General features: G+C 36.1%; 1 long non-coding RNA gene across 3 annotated transcripts in view; it reads right to left on the bottom strand.

The window, feature by feature from the left end:
* LOC105229869 (complexin) overlaps nt 1-15,178 on the bottom strand; it is a 349,701-nt gene extending 334,523 nt beyond the window's left edge. Inside the window, exon 1 of one of the 3 annotated variants that reach the window (XR_007421475.1) lies at nt 15,160-15,178. This is a non-coding gene — a long non-coding RNA (complexin). Of the gene's footprint in view, nt 1-12,576; nt 12,724-12,770; nt 13,117-15,159 lie in introns of those variants that run through there. The other 2 variants (XR_007421474.1, XR_007421476.1) reach the window with 2 other exon arrangements.
* Nucleotides 15,179-18,752: the final 3,574 nt, after the last annotated feature.

Raw genomic sequence — 18,752 nt, 5'->3', positions numbered from 1 at the left:
GTTCAACACTATTACAAATTTTTAAAGAGCAACATATGTATATTATAACTTAGAATTGCAGCAGCCATTGAAAATAATCGTTGTTGTTATTAACTGACATCTTACAAAACAAAAGTTCGAAGAGACACGTGCAAATGATAATGAGCCTGTCAAGGCTATTTTAAAATCTCACTCAAGCAAATGGCACAAATCAGAAGTGTCCTATCGATCTGCACTCAACAAAGCTCTTGTCAGAGGTCCGACAACTGAGAAGGGTAGCTTCCGCACGAGTGCTTGCAGAATGTGAGCCAAAAGGTTGACTAAGCGAAGGTTCTTCCGAAAGCTTACAAAAAAGTCTGTGTTATTGTGTAAGTACTCGCCTTAATGACATTTTGTGAAAACGTAACAAAAAAAATTCTATGAGAGCAAGTCACATGTTACCGACGCTTTGTTGAAGCTCAAAATGGAAAAATGTCATTTCAGGCGAATATAAAAGAGCACATGAGTGGACCACAAGTACAGCAAAGTGCTGATGATGGCAACACTAATTGCCTAATTTCCGTTAAAGAGTTGAATTGGACGTCAAAGACAGAGGAAACTTGGCAGGCGAGCGCAAAAGGCCAACACTGAGGAATAAAACGAAAAACAATGCAAAAAGAGCAAACAACAACTGCAAGTGTCAGCGGAGATGATTGAAGCAGATCACTGTGTGCGACTAAGGTAGTGTGCATATATAGGGTGCCATTGGTGACCCTGTAGAGAAACGTAATGGCAATTAATCGGGTTCAATCTTTTGATCACTGAAAGGTGGACCATAACTATTTTATGGTAAAGTATTGAATTCATAACCTAATAACATCAACATGCTTTGCCACTCATCTTTTTCTTAGAGGGTAGCTATGTTTCTGCACGAAAAATAAGATAAAAGGTCCCGTCCTCATGCATGAAAGATTTTTGGTTTTCCACAAAATTTATGAAAACTCAATTAACAATACTCGAACCAGAGTAGTGCTCCCCTTAGCTGTGGGAGATTGCTTTAATATCATGGCCCGGATACCCTACTATGCGTTTCAGGTTCATCACCAGCTTTTTGTCACTCACAATGCTTGCAACTTACACACATACAAGTACATACGTGTCCATCTATGACCTTCAGTGCGCTTCGGTTTGCCTAAATTGCCAAACTCATTTACTCTGTCATACATCTCTGTATTGACAATTGTAGAAAGTATGTGTGTGTGGGGGTGAAGGGTGGGAAAATGCATTGCTGGTTATTACAAATTGTCAGCTGATTTGCACAAATGTTCACAAAATTGAAATTTCCGTTTCGGTTTCATTAAATGCCACAAAAATGAAAAAGTCGAGCAAGAGTTGGCAAATGTGTGACCAGTATATATGTAGGGTTCGCAATGCGACGGAAAATTGATAGACTCTATCTAAATGATTTTGTGACACAAATGTCTGTTAGGCTTGTGGAAAGAGATATAGAAATATGTATACATATATTTCTTGTGTGAAAAATGTGTGTAGTTTTCATATATTTGAAATATATATATAACTGTCGGATATGAACAGTTGTAAAGAAAGCGAGTCCCGGTACAGAAATCCCCTTACTAGTCGTAAGTTGTTTGAAGAATTGAAATCAATGATGGTATGGTTAACAATATTTCTATTTCTTCAGTAAGACGTCAAGACTACTAATTTACAGACATTTATAGGTACAACAAGAAGTAGTTCTTATTTTAAGGCTATAAAGTAAGACCGACATTTTTAAAACTTCAATCCACATCAAAAATATATAAGCAAATAATTATCATTAATTTTATAGTAATAATTTTTTCACTTAAGAAAAAGCTTAAAGCTGCAAAAGTTCATTCATGAAAGCTCATAAAAGCTCTCATTTGAAAAAGACATGATACATCTAAAGCTAACCTTCAGCTGAATTCATGAATGCTCGCTTACAAAACTTAAAAAGCTTTTTTAGTAAAACTTTTGAAATAAATAAATATTCATTGAGGTCACATAAAAAATTAGAGATACGGCTCATTTAGTAAAACTGAAGAAAATAATATTTTAAGATTCACTTGAATCCAAATCAGAGACGTAATAAGAGCTTTTTTTTGAAAAAGCTCCAGAAGCTCACTTAAGAAACTTATTACACAAATATGCGTTGCTTTCATTTAAAAAGGATTAAAAAATCTGCGAAAGCTCATTTTTTAAAATTCATAAGAGATGACCCTTGAAAACAAAAATTTATTTTAAGCTTTACATTCGTCAAATTTCGACAAATATTAAAAGATATGGCTTGCAAAGCTTCAAAAGCTCACTTATGAAACTTATTACACAAATATGCATTGCTTTCATTTAAAAAAGAAAAGAAAGCTCATTTTTGAAACTTTTAAAAACTTGCCGTAGAAGACAAGTATATATTTTAAGAATTCCACAAATCAAAATTGGAACAATATTCAGAGCTTTCACTATAAAAGCTCCAAAAGCTCACTTATCAAACTCACCAAAAAATATACATAACTTCCACTGAAGAAGTAGAAAGCTTTACAAACTTATTTGTGAAAGCTCCTTAAGCTTATTGCTGAAAAACAGAATATATCGTAAGGTTTCCATTACTCAAATTAAGAAAAATATTCACAGCACTCACTATCTAAGCTTCAAAAGCTCTCCTATGAATGATTAAAAGAGCTCGTCGTAGCCTCAAATATCGAAAGATATATAATTCCACATAACTTTCAAAATATTGATATCGAATGATACAAGTCTTAACCATTGGATAGTAACAGGCACTACTACACCTACTTTGCCTAAACTTCCAAGTTACTATCAGGTAAAGAACCTAATTGGGAATGTACCTACAGGTATATTCAAATTAGTTAATTAGAAAATGAAACTGGCTTACGATTTCTCATCTGAGTTTTCTCAGTTATCCAACGAAACTTGAGCACTTGATTGATAGGTTCTAATTTTGGGGCTCAGTCAATCTGTGTTTTGTTACAAGATATTATATAAAAGAATTATTATAATACATTTTTAAAATGATTACGATGGTTCAAAAATTTGTTTAAAGCATTATCAACAACAAATTTTTGTATAAATTTGAGATTAAAAAGAAAAAAAAATCATGTCTTCCGCTTTAGTCATAAAATAAATATTTGCTTTCAAGAAATGGAAATTAAACGCATGTCTAACATCAGCTAAACAACTCGTTTCAGTCCTTGCAAATATTCGAGCATGTGTTTATAAGTATTTTTTATTGATTTATGTACTTAAGTAGCGAATTGTAATGTGCCAACATTTGTATCATCTTTGGCAGGCTGAATGTCCGCATTTACTTTGAAGGACACGTTCTATGTCAGATTATATATATGTGTGTGTTAGTGTGCCGAACATATGGCATGTAAGCAACCATGTAGAGTAGGCGCTGATGTCTTGTGAAATTCTGTAAAGAATATAACGTTATTTTTGCCGTTAGTCGCGCAGAAAAGCTTTCAATCTACGCCAAGTGCTATCTGCATTCACAGCACACTCGATGTGTGTGACTGTGTGTGTGTAAATGTGAAGGCGTAGTTAAGTGTGTGCGCAGTATATTGCAGAGCAGCAGTTAAGTAACTTATACGCCGTGGTGGCTTGACGCTGGATGATTACACAATGCATGGGAAAGTGCATACAGTTATATTTAAGTGTAAGTGTGTGTGTGAATGTAATGATTGAATTTTATGCATAAGGGACTGTGATGAAGTATGTTATAAGTACATGGAAATTTTGAGTAAAAGCAATCAGTTTTTCTCATAAACACTGTCTTATACTACATATGTATGTAGCTTCAACCATTCTGCGAAATTCATTGAAAAGTATTTAAAATTTTGGGAATCATAAAATCAAATTCCGCCAAAATTTGGCACAAAATATCATTCTACAATTTTTTTTTACAGCAAAATCGAATTTTCTTGCCGAGCTCTGTGAATAACATACAGCATTTGCTCCCCTCCACAACTTTCTTCATCGCTCTGTAATAACACAATAAACACGCGCTTATATAAACAAAGTTAACTAACACTCCTTCACATGATTAAATAATGCACGTTTTTCCTTTACTTTTTTTCTCCACTTTTACACGCCGTCCAATTTAGGCCGACACGTTCGTTTAAGTCACTGACGCCTTGAGCCGTTTTGCCAGCTCCATTATTTTCTCATCAGTTTGCTTACATCATCCCTTCACTATTTGTTGTTCCGTTTTTATTGTTCACTACAGATGTTTCATTAATTGATGAGCTTACCCTAAATGGACATCACGTGTCGCTGACATCTCGAGCTTGCCTTACCATGTTTATGCCAAATAAATAAATAAAGGAAAATCAGAAAAACCGAAAAAACCAAAAAAAGCGAGAAAAGCAAAAAAGGCCGCAAATCTGTATATTTAGCTGTGAGTAAAATTTTGTGAACATACTCTTAATGTACAACAGTGAAATTGGCAGCCAATGTGATTTTTTGGGTAAATATACCTACTGAATATATAAATCTATATATGTACATATATCTGTTTATTAGCTTACATACATATATAGTAACAGTAATTGGCATATCTATTAAAAGCATTGACTTTCTCTCGTATAGATTTTTGTGCCGTTCTGCATCTGACTAGTCTTATTTAAAGATATTATATATAATATTTTGGGGTTTTCAATAGGGTACTACAAACGTAGAGCGATAGGGACAGTAAACGACGCCATATTTCTCTTCAGTAATGTTTGCCATTTCGTCGTGGAAAGATATACGATCCAACAACGAGTCGAAATTATTACAAATTTAATACCGAGATCCGGAGTCAAAGGCCTCTAATTTAGGAGCTACACTTAAAAACATTTGAGGTTACGCTATGTTTTTGAAAAGATCTCAAGATTCGTAACTTACATAAGTCTTCGGAAAATACACAAATTACAGTATATAGACTATTTCTTGCTAATTTTGTGTCGTTTAAGCCGAAAATGGTAGTAACAATTACCTAACCCCTAGGATTGTTTGGGTTGTAGTCAAGGGGCGTAGGGAACAATCCACTATCATTTACTAAAATAAAACTAACCGTACGTCCTAGAAGATGGAGTCATATGTAGAAGTTCACGAAAATGAGGAAAGTTCCGATAAGCCTCGGATGAGAAAATCGCGTAAGCGGTGTCTACGCCAGTACAGAAAAGGAAGAGCGTGCTGGAAAATTTAAAGTTTCTGTTCTATTAAGGTCAGTTTCCCTTCTATTACGTACTGATAACGTATCCCGAGTGTACATTCCGAAAACATCGATTTCTAATATTCTAAGTGACACATATGAATAGCTGTAAGGAAAGGAAACCTCTCTAGAGGCATTGTTTTACTAACCACTACAAGTGCAGGAAATCAAATGATACAAGAAAAATATGTATGGCAACTAAGTGCTGTACTATAATTATCCGATCTAAACAATTTCTGCAGTGATTGCATCAATGCCTAGACACTTAGCCAGGCCAAAATTCTGGATGATATCTCTTTAAATAAAAAAGTTTTCTGTACAATCTCGTGATTCTGATAGTTCAGTTTTTATGAAAGCTATGCTACTGTACAACAAAATATCTTCTCTTCTATATTGGTATGACTGTAAGTAGTAGCTGTGCCAAATATCACATCAAATTTCTGAAGTACATAAAGTGCTTTCGACAACCTTTACGATGAATAAAATTATTGAACAAAGAAGTTCCATTAAATTTTATGTGCGGAATCAAATTTCTGTGACCGAGATGTTCAGAATGTTGGAAAAGATCTTCAGTGATAATTGTTTATCGCGAGTAACTGTTTTTAATTGATACAAATAATTTAAAGGGGAACGAGAACGAGTTGACGTTGAACCACGTTCAGGACGGCGATCAACATCAACTGATGATCAACATGTCAATAAGATAATAGAAGAATGGATGCTTGAGAATGGACGATTAATAGTCAGATATCTTGAAAAACCATTTTGGGTCTATGAAAAATGAAACCACTATTGGTTCTAAAATCACTCAATTTTTTCGATAGACAGCGTCGAGTTAACGTTTGGGAAACACTGCTTTCCGACCACCAAAATGTCATGAAACATATTATTACTGGCTGTAAGTCTTGGAATAATCGGCCGAATATCGTGGTAAAGGTGAGCAGAAACCGAAAAAACACGTTAAAGCAGAAATTATCGAGGTGTGGTGTACTTCGATTTCCTTCAGATATGCCAAAATATCAACCAGGACTACTAAATAAGTGTTGTCGTGTTCGCGAAGCTATTCGTAAAAAGAGAACGAAATTATAGACCGACAACTTGGGTTTTGCGGCTTGATAATGCATTGTTGCATTTACAATGGTTCTTCTTGAATTTCTCGCCAAATTTTCAACCAATATCGTGCCGCAATCTCCGTATTTTCATGATATAGCTTCGTGCGACTTCTGGCTATACAGCAAACTCAAACGATCTCTCCTGAGGAACGCATTGAATGCTATTCCGGAAATTGACTTCAATAACTGTTTCCAGCATTGGAACAATTGGGGTCAAGGGGATTACTTCGAGGGGACGACATAGATTATGAAGAGTAAAAGATAATTTGAAAATTATGAACAAAGTTTTATTATTTTTGCTCAAAGCAGTATGTTATAGGGATCCAATATTAGCGGTATAGACAAATGAGTAGCTTTTTGGGAAGAGAAGGATGTATACCAAATTTAAAATCGATATCTTGACTGACTAGCTCTCATATATACAGACGGACGGACATGGCTAAATCGACTCTGTTCGTCTTGCTAATCATTTCCTATGTGTATAACTTATATTTTATAGGGTCTGTAATCTTTTAATATGCCTTTTTAACAAACATAACAATTATTTCTTAATAAAGATGGATGAAATATTGAGATAAGCAAAGGTACTCAATCCATGCGTTCCTCAATTGCCTATAGAGAATTAAGCCATTCTGGCTAACGTAGTGAAATTTATGGCATATGTTGATTCAAGCATAATTCGGTTTTACAACAAATAGATTGAGATCTTTCTCCTGGCATCATATTTTCAATATGTTGTGTTCCGAAATTCTGGTCATCTAATGCAGCCTATACTTGTGAGAGTGTAGGATATCTCAATGGAATTTTGGAATACAATTTCGCATGGAATGGCCAAATCCTCAGCATTGTTTTGAATCTGTAGATCATTAGATTTGTCGTTCACATGCAGTTAGTAGGAAGTAGAAAAGATAAATTTGTAAATAATAAATTTTTTATGTATATCTTATACAAAGTAATTCGTTTTTAAGACTTTCGTATAATACGTCAAAAATAAATTCAAGATCAAAGGAAAATAACGCCTTTTATCTATTAAATTAATATTAATGGCAATTTACCTAAAATACAATCCAAGCCTTGGTGGGAGCTTCTTGATTCGGAAAACATTTTTCATAACTTTAATGCCAAATAAATACAAATTGGTAACTAATTACTTAAGTGTACCCCAAAACGAATGCTTTTGTCACTTGCCGAATGAAAATTCTTTTATAACAACATTTCATAAGAATTCGCTGAATTTTGATTTGTTGCGAAGTCATTTGTGAAATGGCTGAATTTTTACAATGAAATTTCGGGTAAAATGATTTTAATCAAATTAAGCGATAAAAACGATGACAACAATGCAAACAAAGAAAGCCGCCCCCAGGCAAAATGGCGAGTGGCAGATCGCAAGCAAGAAAAGTACGGCAGAAAGGAAACGAGATTTTCAAAAAGTGACGCAGCACAAAAGCCATAGCTGAAGACCGGAAAAATTAGCATACCGAAAAGTTTAGAAAAGAATGCTTCACATACACGCTGGCGCACTTCACAAATAGACTCTTGTAGACCCACAGAGAAGAAGCGCAGCACCGAAAAGAGTTACAAAAGCACGAGAAGGAAAATAGAGTGACTTAAGAAGAAATCACTGACATAACTGAACTGAAGCAGCGAAGAAGAAACAACGCGCACACAATTGAGTTGCGAAGCAAAGCAAAATACGGCAGGATAAGGCAAAGCACAAAGAGTAAGTTAAGTAATCAAATCTGTGCAAGCCAGACAAGCAAATAAGCCAGCAACAAAGTAAACATGTGATTCGGCAAATACTTTCAACGCCAAAATCAATTCAAAGGAGCGGGTTGCGCGAGAAACAGGAAGGAAAAGCGGCTCAGGCTGGTGGACGACTGTACTCGTATGCGATTGTGCGAAATTTGTTACGCAAATTTTTACGGGATTAATATTTGCGGAGGCTGTGAGGTAAATGTAAACAAAGTTTATCGATGTTTACGAAAATCATTGAAAAATAATAATAATGCGCCTACACGCGTGCACGGGGGTGGGCAGAACAATGCGCTTGTTGGCATACGTCGTGTGGGCAAAGTATGAACTCTGCATTGGCATTGTGATTTCGAGCGACAAAAATCGACTGAAAACGCCAAAAGCTGAATAAAGCGGTCGGATGCAGTCATCAAACAGTGGTGCTGGTGGTTTTTGCTGGCGCCACAGTGACTCGCAGCGTTGGTTAGTGCGTATGAGTACTTTAATATATATAAGTGTGCGCGCACAGTGGGGCTAATTGCTGTAATTTATAAGTAAATTTTAGAAGATTTTAGGGAATTTTATTTTCAAAGAAAATTAAAAAAATAAAAATTTTTTCTGTTTATATTTTTTATGAACTCAAAGAAGGCTATGTTTTGGTAGGCCTGAAAAATTTCTATTATTTCTTTCATTTAAAGTTTTCCATCCAATATACACATACTAATTTTGTTTAAAAAATAATAATTTTTACAGAAATATTCCTCATGTTTAATGTGACAAAACCCCGTTTCGAACTAAACTCACCGGATTTGCAACAAAAAAAAATCTACAAATTGAAGTGCTGTGACGTATTTTAAGAAAATAATCTCGGGTAATAATATCAGATTATAAAGGGAGTACGATTTTCCAGTAATTTCACTTATGTCAAATAAAGCTTGACTTAAAACGTCAAATGAAAGTCTCCGACTCCGGGATACTACTCCAAAAAAATCAACCATCAAGGATTGGTATGCCAAGTTTAGACGTGGTGAAATGGGCACCGTAGATGGTAAACGCCCAAAAGATGTTGTAAAAGACGAAAACAACAAAAATGTTCACAAAATAATTTGAATGACCAGAAAGTGAAGTTGTTCGAGACAGCAGGCACTTTAAAAATATCAACTGAGCTGATGCTGCACGCTATCATTCACAAATATTTGGGTATGAGAATGATCTGTACAAGGTGGGTGACGCGCGAGAGTTCACTTTGGACCTAAAACTACTAGTTGCTCATTCGGAGCAGTGCTTGGAGGGTTGAAACATAATAAAGCCTAGTTTGTTTTTCGAAATGTCACAATGGATGAAACATGACACCAGGATTTCACTCTAAAGTTCCTACGACAGTCATCAGAGTGGACTGCTCACGATGAACCCACTCTAAGACGAGGAAAAAAACAGTCGGCTAGTTCAGTATGGCGTCTGTATTTTGGGATGAGCATGAAATAATTTTCACTGACTACCTTGATAAAAGAGAGATCATCAATATCAACTATTAAATGGGCTTATTGGACCATTCGAAGAACGAAATCGTCGAAAAATGGTCACATTTAAAGAAAAAGACGGTACGATGCCACCAAGGCAATTCACAGTGTCACAAGTCAATAAAAACAATGGCAAAAATCCATGAATTGGGTTTCGACTAGCTTCCACATCCAGCGTATTTTCTAGGCCTAACCTCCAGCGGCGACTATTTCCTGTTCTCAGGTCTCAAAAGAATGCTCGCTGGGAAGAAATATACGTGGAATGAAGAAATGATCTCTGAAACGGAGACCTATTTTGAAGCATAGGTCGAATATAATAAGTCGGAGGTGATAGACCAGGATTAAGTACCTGTGTGGTAAAATTTTTAATTTGTCAAGCTATTCTCAAATTTGTTAGGTCTCAATTTTCATATATTTAACCAAATTTCGTGCGAGAAATCATTGTGAATGCTAGAAATATCTTCCGGTAGTTCAGTTTTATCAAAAACACAAGCCTACGAATAGTACAAAGCCTCCAAAGACGGTCGAGAGATTATTAAAAACATGCCTCGTTCTACACGACCTTCGACGTCTTCTACTAACGAAAATATAAAAACCATGAAGGATGTGGACGCGTTTTTGCTTGACCAGTCCCGATAAAGCTGAATTTTTTTCAAAGAGAATACCGTAAACAGGTCTCTTTGGACATACTTGATTTTGCGAATTACGATTCTACCTTCTTGGAAAGCATTCTAAGCCGATGAGAGATGAGTTTATGAGTTTGGCATGCAAACAAGTCAAAAATCATCGGAATGAACGCAAAACACGAGCTCAAAAGCCAAGGTGATTGCATTGTTCCGGAAGGACAGACGGTCAACAAGGAGTTCAATCTGGCTGTATTGAGGCGTTTTCATGAGAATATCCACAGAAAATGGTCGGAATTGTTGAAGATGATAATGCACCATAGCATCGAGCCACGATTGAAATTGTCGCTCCGGGCGACCTGTTTTCCGTCGATCGAAGAGATAAAATAAAATCCGTTGAAGAAGCTTAGGGGACTGAAAAAATCGTTGTCATTGGTAAGATATATGATTGAAAATCAGAGAGGATTGCTGATAGTAGTATGTCTGTGTGCTCCAAATGGGTGGAATCGTGTAAATATTTTCCTGGAATGTTCGGTTATATCCGAACCAAGCACTTCCTTACTTATTTCTTGTTAATTTTTTTCACTTCTCTCTGCTGTGTCCTAGTAATCTTTTTTCCAATGTTATGCTTTCATTCCTCAGAAGCATAGAAATTATTTTTACTGTGGCATTTTAATAATATATTTGGAAATATAATTATATCTTTTGTTTGCTCCTATATTATTTCCAACATTTGTTTTTTCAAGAGTAAAATGGTGTTTTTCTCCTATCTCCATCACTCGAATGCAGAGCAATTACAATGAAGTAAATTTCTTTAATATCAAATTAACAGCTGCAAGCTTCTAAGCCGATAACCACTGTGCGAACACAATTGCAGAAATGCGGTTTTCTCCATTGGCGGTCGATCGCTGACAAAGAGGCATTAGAGTGGCCTTTTGAATAAGCCTAACAATGAGGCAATTGTTTGCATGTACGACCACGCAAATGTGCGATAGTGTGTGGGCACACATATGCCTACAATTTACAATTACACAAAAAGCCAACACAAACAAATTAATATATATCACACATATATTATAAATGTATGTATGTATGTATATGTGTTTAAGTGTACATGAAACACCAAAACTATACAGGCAACACACACACCGAAACAGCTAACACCAACACATCTAGACTTACGGAGAGTGCCAGCGTCTATGTGGCTAGGCGCTTCAGCGATGGCGCTGACGATGACTAGGACGAAGCGATGACGTGCACGACTTGGTGTGCAAGTGCGCTTTTTGGACTGAGGTCGAGGTTGCTGAGGCGCCAATGCGCCGCCCGCCGTTGGCTGAGGTTAAAACACACAGCACACAACGGATACAGCAGCGCAAGATAGTTGTAGTGGAGGCGTTTGGGGATAATGACGATGAAGTCGATGGTAGGTCGGTGGATTAGTGGGTCGCCGCTTTGTATAAGCCGGTGCGCTGGCAATGAAGGTTATACACACGAGTGTGTTGTTTTTGTCTAATGCTTAATGCAACTACAACTACAACTATACACGCATACAATAGCAAATGCCGTATGTATATATATGTGTGTGTGTTTGTGTGTGTGAGCGCTGTTTGCGACAGGCAGACAAAAGGTTTCAAGGGTGTGGGCCTGAACAATGTTCGCTGCCGATGACGAAATTCCTTTGCTATTTCCCTTTTGCGCGCTCGCTTTTGTTGTGTGCTTTTGTTTTGTAGCAATTTGTTCTTCACTTTTCGTTTTATTTTCGTTTAGTTTTTGTTCTTCTCGTTTTTTTGGTGCTTTGCCTTGCGCTTCTTCAGACGCAGTGATTGCGTGAATGCTTTATGCCAACAATCCTGACAATACACTTGGCGCCTCAGCGGCTTTGGCGACGGCGGCGGTGGTTACACTCTTTTTACCGTTAGCAGCACCACCCTTATAGTTTTCACTGGTATCTATAAGATACAATTGCGAATGTGTCTGCTTGCTATCTGCTTTATATTGTACTTCAATGTGTTCGAGGAAACTGTAATAGCGCCGCGGCAAATTGCTGTGATTAGTCGTTGTTGTTGTTGGCGTTGTGATGACGTCGTCGTCGTTATGGTGGCGGAGGGTGTCGCGGCGGTCACAACGTGGGGCACGTTTTATGGAGACACAAGTGTGTTTCTGAATATGCGTGTGTGTGTGTGTGCGTTGCGCGTGAAAGCTACAAACTATTTTATTGGCTAACGGGAAATACAAACGTGCCTAATTTTCTAATTTTTGTAAAGCTTTTAATTGTAAAAAAATATTTAAAATTATTATTTCCTAAAACTATTTTCACTACTTTTTACTCAAATATTGGTGCTTCGTCTGGCTTAAGATATGCTTTCAGTGCTGCTTACTTCCAAATTCAGTTGAAAATGTCTGGTAGAAGACTTCTTTATCGTTGTGCTGATATGTACTTGGTAACGCGCTTACGTTTTTTGGTGTTTTTGTTATTATTGCTAATATAGTTTTGGGCACAAAATGCTAGTTTCGCTTACTTTCGAGCTACTTTCGTCTAAAAATTTCACACACTACATTAAAATTTAGCTACCTTTTCGTCTGGTTGCGCCGACAATAAGTTTCACAGGCCACTGCCAGCGCTAGAGCGACTCCAAAATATCGACGTTTCTTGCCTCTTTTGTCGCTACACACACTTTTTTACGTTCTATTGACCTTTTATGCAATGTCCACGTATATTATAGCAAATTTTACAAGAATTCTTTTACTTCGATTATATAGAGATTTTTTGTTTTTTCTTTTAATGAAGTCGGCTTTTAGCTGCTTATGTATAAAAATTTTCACAGTTACTCTTCACACTGCCACTGGCACTTTATTGTAAACACATTTATTTATCACTCTGTACTTTGCTGCTGAACTGCTGTTTCCTTTGCACTTTCCACGCTGCGCCAAAAACAAGAAATTCAATGTGCTGTCAAAAATGAAATCACAGTATGTGTGTGTGTTGCCAGAGAGAGCGATAGAGTAGAAATGCGGCAAAAGAGTGTGAGCGAGAATAGGAAATTACAAGGCAGAGAGCCGCATTGTAGAGGACTAAGGACAAATGCGGACATCGGTTGAGGCAATGAGCAAACAAACAAAATTGGAAAGATGGCGCAATAAGTGGCACCCTGTAGAAAATTTAGGATGTGTATGGTAAGTAAAACTTCTACCGCAATAGACGGTAGATATTGAACGCGTTCGGAAGCTTTTAATAGAGAGCTTTAAAATGTGTGCCGTATTGCTTTCTTTTGATAAGAATTTAAGATCTCTTAAGTTTAAATAACTTCGATTCCACTACACTTTCAATTTAGTCTCTAAATGTAAACTTTTTTTATGGTGTTCGTTATAAACTACACGTATACGTTACTTAACGTTACGTTAAGTTTCCATACGTTTACGTTACTTTTACGCTACGTGGTTTCACGTTTACGTTAATTTTACTTACGTAACATTTTATTTACGTTACATTACATTACGTTAGTTTACGTTGAGTCTACCTGATATTTTCTATGTTTTTTACCTTGATGTTTATGTTACTTTTAATTTTATGTTACGTTTACGTAACTTTGGTGTTTCATTATGTTATGTTAAGCTTACGTTACATTTACCTACTTATCTATAAAATATCTTAAAAAGTCTGCTAAAGAAATGACAGGTATATGGAATACGTTAAATTACGTTACGTTACGTAACGTAGTCTTTACGTTTACATTACGTTAACGTTAAGCCTATGTTAAATTATGCTTTCTTTTTTTCTCGTCACACGTACGTTACGTTTTATTTTTTTGTGTTACGTTTACGTTATATTACATTACGTCTAGGTAAAGTTATGTTTTCTCTTTTTACGTTTGGCCTACGCTAAGTTTTCTTTCTTTTTATGTTACCTTCATTTAACGTTTGTTTACGTTGTATGATAAATGTTGTAATTTGATTCACCAACATACATATGTATTTAAGTTCCTAGAGAGAGAAAAATATAACTGAAAAAGTCTGCTTAAGAAATGGTAGATACATACATACATATATGGAATATAAATTATCGAAGAAGTTTCGTTAATCTTAGAAATCTGAGGAAAATTTAACGTATCTACTATTTGGAATACTGAAATGAGGCGTTTTAGCGCAGTTCAGAGTATCCACGAAAGAGAGTGACTAAGAGCACATCAAACAATGTGCTATAGTTCCTACCGGGTGCTTATTTACGTTCCGAGTTTCTGAAAAACGCCTGCCAGTTGAGGTCCTGGTTCTCTCAGTGCTCACTGCTTACTTGCTGTCGCATGCATAACAAATTGACCATCATTTGCTAACCACACATTTTAACCTATAAATATACACGCCGATATGTAACAATGTGCGTCTGTCAATAACCTCTACCAGTATAAATGGCGTACACGGTGGCTGCTGATGGGCGTTTGTGTGTTAGAGCGCGAGAGTTTTCGATATTGTTTTATTTTTGCTTATGTCATTGGCTGTCTCACGACGCAGACAATTGTCAAACTTCAGTTCTGACAGTTAGAGAGTGAACTACAATAAAACTGTAAACATATCCTTTTGTCGAAAGCTTAGCGAAAAGCTTTCAAAAGCTTTTGCTGCAGTGAAACAAAATAAATAAATAAACGCTACTGACAGACTGTAGTGAGTGAAATTGTGAGGTTAGGTATTTGTTGATTGTGTTGTTTGTTCTTAAAATACATTGCATATTTTTAGGCGTTGTAGCATTGTACTGAAAAAATGTACCTACAATAGTGATAAACTTATAGTGGGGTATAGTAATAGCGACCAACTTAGCAGACAAACATAAATTCATAGTTCGAGGCATATAATTAGACGCATAGCAAGGAAAATTTATTAAAAATATATTGTCAGCGCATTAAACGAAATTAAAAAGGTGGAAAAAATCGTCTCCGCAATCACGTATTACTTCCGCTGCCGGTAATTACCTGCACAAATTCGCTTATGCCTTGACAAGACTTTGTCTGTGCATATATATACACATATATATATATATCTATGCTTGCAGTTATGAAAATATATATTTACACCATATACTATTAGCCATATAAATGTGCCACAACCCGGAAGGAAGCATGCATATGAGTTCGAACACACGTATGTAGATGAGATATGAGTGCTTGGCACACGGCGAACTGCAGATAACTCAATTCATTGATTTTTTACCGTTATACTTATTTTGTGCACAATTTTTTACAAACGATTTAATTCACGCTTATTTTAACCACATTTAGTGAGACGATCGCATTACTTGTATGAGAACAACACCAAATACACATGAGTCGTTACTTAATACACATACACACACACGTATCAATATATATGTACACACGTAGTACTAACACAACCTGCTTCGGCTTATTAGAATTAAACTTCCTTAATATAATTTTACGATTATTATTATTATTATTGCGAAATTTCTTGGTGTTTTCGATATGCTGATATTTTTCGTTCGCTCGGTGAAATTCACTGCGTCTGCGAAAATGTCAAAAATTAAGTGATTTCCTTTGCTCGCTCACACACTCGCTCGCTTTTTCGCGTTCGCATTCATATTCGTTGTAATTTAGATTTGTATCGCCGCCTATAAGTGTGTTGTGCGGCGCTCACACACACACACATTTTAATTTCAACCTGCCTTTTAGTTTTCAGCACATCGCTCACATCTCTTCGCTTGTATTCGCAGGCCTCTCACTCTCCACTTCGTTTGCTTATTTGCTCTCCGTGTACTTTCTGACTCTGATTTCATTTTTCACATATTTCGCATTCATTTTTGTTGTTTGATTTTTACCGTTTTCCGCTTTCATAGGAGAGTGGTTGTTTTGGTGTGCCATAATGCCGCCGCATTTACCACCCCATCGCCTCCCACCATACTTTGTGAGCACATTACCCCGTTGTTTTGGCTCGTAAAGTATCTGCAGCCTCATGTGTTCCCAACTTTCGCGTCTCACTTGTTCCTCCTTCCCATTTATTGCTTCCTTCTTTTCCACGTTTCTGACTTCAAATAGCGCCACCTGCTTCTTCTAAGTCCTCAATGGCAGATTTTAGTTGTCGGTTGTTTGAGCCTGTGTGCTTGGTTGTGATTGAGCGATGTGTTTTGAAGGAAGGAAAAATTTAGCTTAAATTGTTTTTTTGCTAAGAATTATATGCTCATATATTTTTTTGCGGTTTTGATGGAATATTTGCGGTATCTCTATTATTTACTGCGGCAATTCTTCAATAAATCATTATAGTTCACTTTTTACCAAAAATATCGTTTAATGGGGCAAATTTAAAATGAAATTCAGAGAGAATCTTTTAATGATAGTAGTATGTCAGTGTAATGTCCAAATAAATTCCATGGGGTCAATACTTCCCTTAGCCCAATTATACCTAATATAAAAATGTGAGAACTTCTAGATGACTTTATTCCGCATATTTCGGGGAATATATGAATTACATTATTAAAATTAAGAGACCGGGTATGACCGATAATGTTCATATTTGTGCTTAGGCTGAAGAAAAATTGAGTGAAAACTCGACCTAGAACCCCAAATAAAGAACAGGCCTTATGTGCCTGAAGTTACTTCCTTGGCTATAACCTTTGCAAATTGTCAGAGTATGAAATGTTTGGTTATCCCCGACCTTAGCTCTTCCTTACTTGTTATTGGTTATAGTTACGACACAAAGAGAAATGAGTACATCTAAAGCGGATATTATTTTATGTATATGTTTGAAGAGATAAGTCTAAATAACGGAGTAACTTCACAATGTTGAACGTATCTAATATTTACATAACTTTATGGAAACTCTTAAAAATAGATAAGAAATAATTAAAGAGATTTAATAACAGTTAAAAACTTGATGTTCTTCAAACATTTATTTTGTCATAAATACTTTGACCGATTTTAACAGGGGAATTATTTATGAAGCTTATTTCTAACGTATGGACTAGTAGACCTATGGAAAGTTTTAGAAAGAAGCTTTCCATGTATCAAATGTATTTGGATAGCTAGTTGACCATGCAGATTGAAATCCGGGTGACTGTATCTGTGTGTCCACTCAGAGCGTAGCGCATCTCATCCAAGTAAATTTGTGTCTCGAAATAGTCTAGTTAGAGTACCATATGGAATACCCAATGATTTTGTTAGCTTTAATACAAAAATGTATTTGAAATATCGAGGATTTTCATAAGCTTTTATTCAATAATCATATCAATTTATTAAATTCTTTCGTGTAGTACAACAATGGTTCGCTTGATTCAGTTTCGGAAACTTCAATTCAAAATTCAAATGGTCGAAAAGCCAGAATTGACGCTTCGAAATGTTGTGCTAAGTGTTTGGTGGGATTGGAAAGGAATCATCTGCTATGAGCTGCTCCAGCCTAGTTGAACGATTGGTTCTACATTTTACTGTCAACAGCTGATGAGATTGAAGCAAGCAATCGAAAAAAATCGCCAAGAATAGAACAACGCTAGACCAAACACATCTTTGTTTACTTGGCAAAAACTGGGCGAGCTTGGCTAGGAAGTTTTGATGGATTCACCATATAGCCCTGACCTTGCACCATTTTCTCATCATTTCCACAATTTATTGATTTAATCATGAAAGAACTGCGTCAGCTCGACAGGCATAAATGAATCGAGCCCATTTTTGATACCCTCAGCTGAAATGAACCGTATTCCAGTGAAGGAATTTCGCATATACCGAAACAAATTTATAAATATAATATGGTGATGTAATTTGTCAACCGCTCTTTTTCGAATAGTTTTTAATCTATTGCAAACATTATGCCAAACGTGGTCAAGGTGGAAATATATTGCATTGTGTTAAGTTGGAATCGCTTGATTCATTTCGATGAGTTGTTGAGGTTAGTATTTCCAATTAATGGTTTCACACGACTTTAGGAGGTCGTAGTACAGGCCGCCCTTCTGATCCCCTCTAATATAGACCATTACCTTGGAGTCATGGATGTTCCACCTTACCGTTTATTTGGTCTGTTGGTCAGGTTTCACATATGATTTTTTACGTTTGGGGATGTCATAATAAATCAATTTTTCACCACCAATCACACTGCGGTTATTTTTTAGCGTTCATGAAACCCTTCCTTGCCTTTCAAATTTTCTGGGCTTTTGACTGTAATAGGCCGATTTCAAAAAGCCTTGAGTGACTCTCAGAGATTCTGCGAGTTTTTCTCCAAATTTTCAATAATTATTGAAGATTAAAATCTTCGTCTAGTAATGCTTTTAGTTCCTCATCTTCAAACTGTTCTAGACGCCCAGAAGACTCTTCGTCTTCGATGTCATATTCACAACTTTTAAAATGGGTAAGCAATTTTCTTAAAAAAATTAAAAACATTAATACTGTTTACACTTCAAACGAATAACACACATTTTGACAAAAAAGTATCCCGAAATTGTAATTTAAATTCCCTTAACCTGATAGAACTGGTTGGTAGACATGCCTCGATCTGGACGACCTTCGACCTCTTCAACTAATGAAAATATTGAAAAAGTGAATATTATGGTACTTTAAAATCGTTAGGA

Source organism: Bactrocera dorsalis, chromosome 2 (genome assembly GCF_023373825.1).
Source record: "Bactrocera dorsalis isolate Fly_Bdor chromosome 2, ASM2337382v1, whole genome shotgun sequence".
In the NCBI taxonomy this organism is placed as follows: Eukaryota; Metazoa; Arthropoda; class Insecta; order Diptera; family Tephritidae; genus Bactrocera; species Bactrocera dorsalis.
The sequence above is the reverse complement of the archived record's forward strand: the minus strand, read 5'-3'. Positions and strand labels throughout refer to the sequence as shown.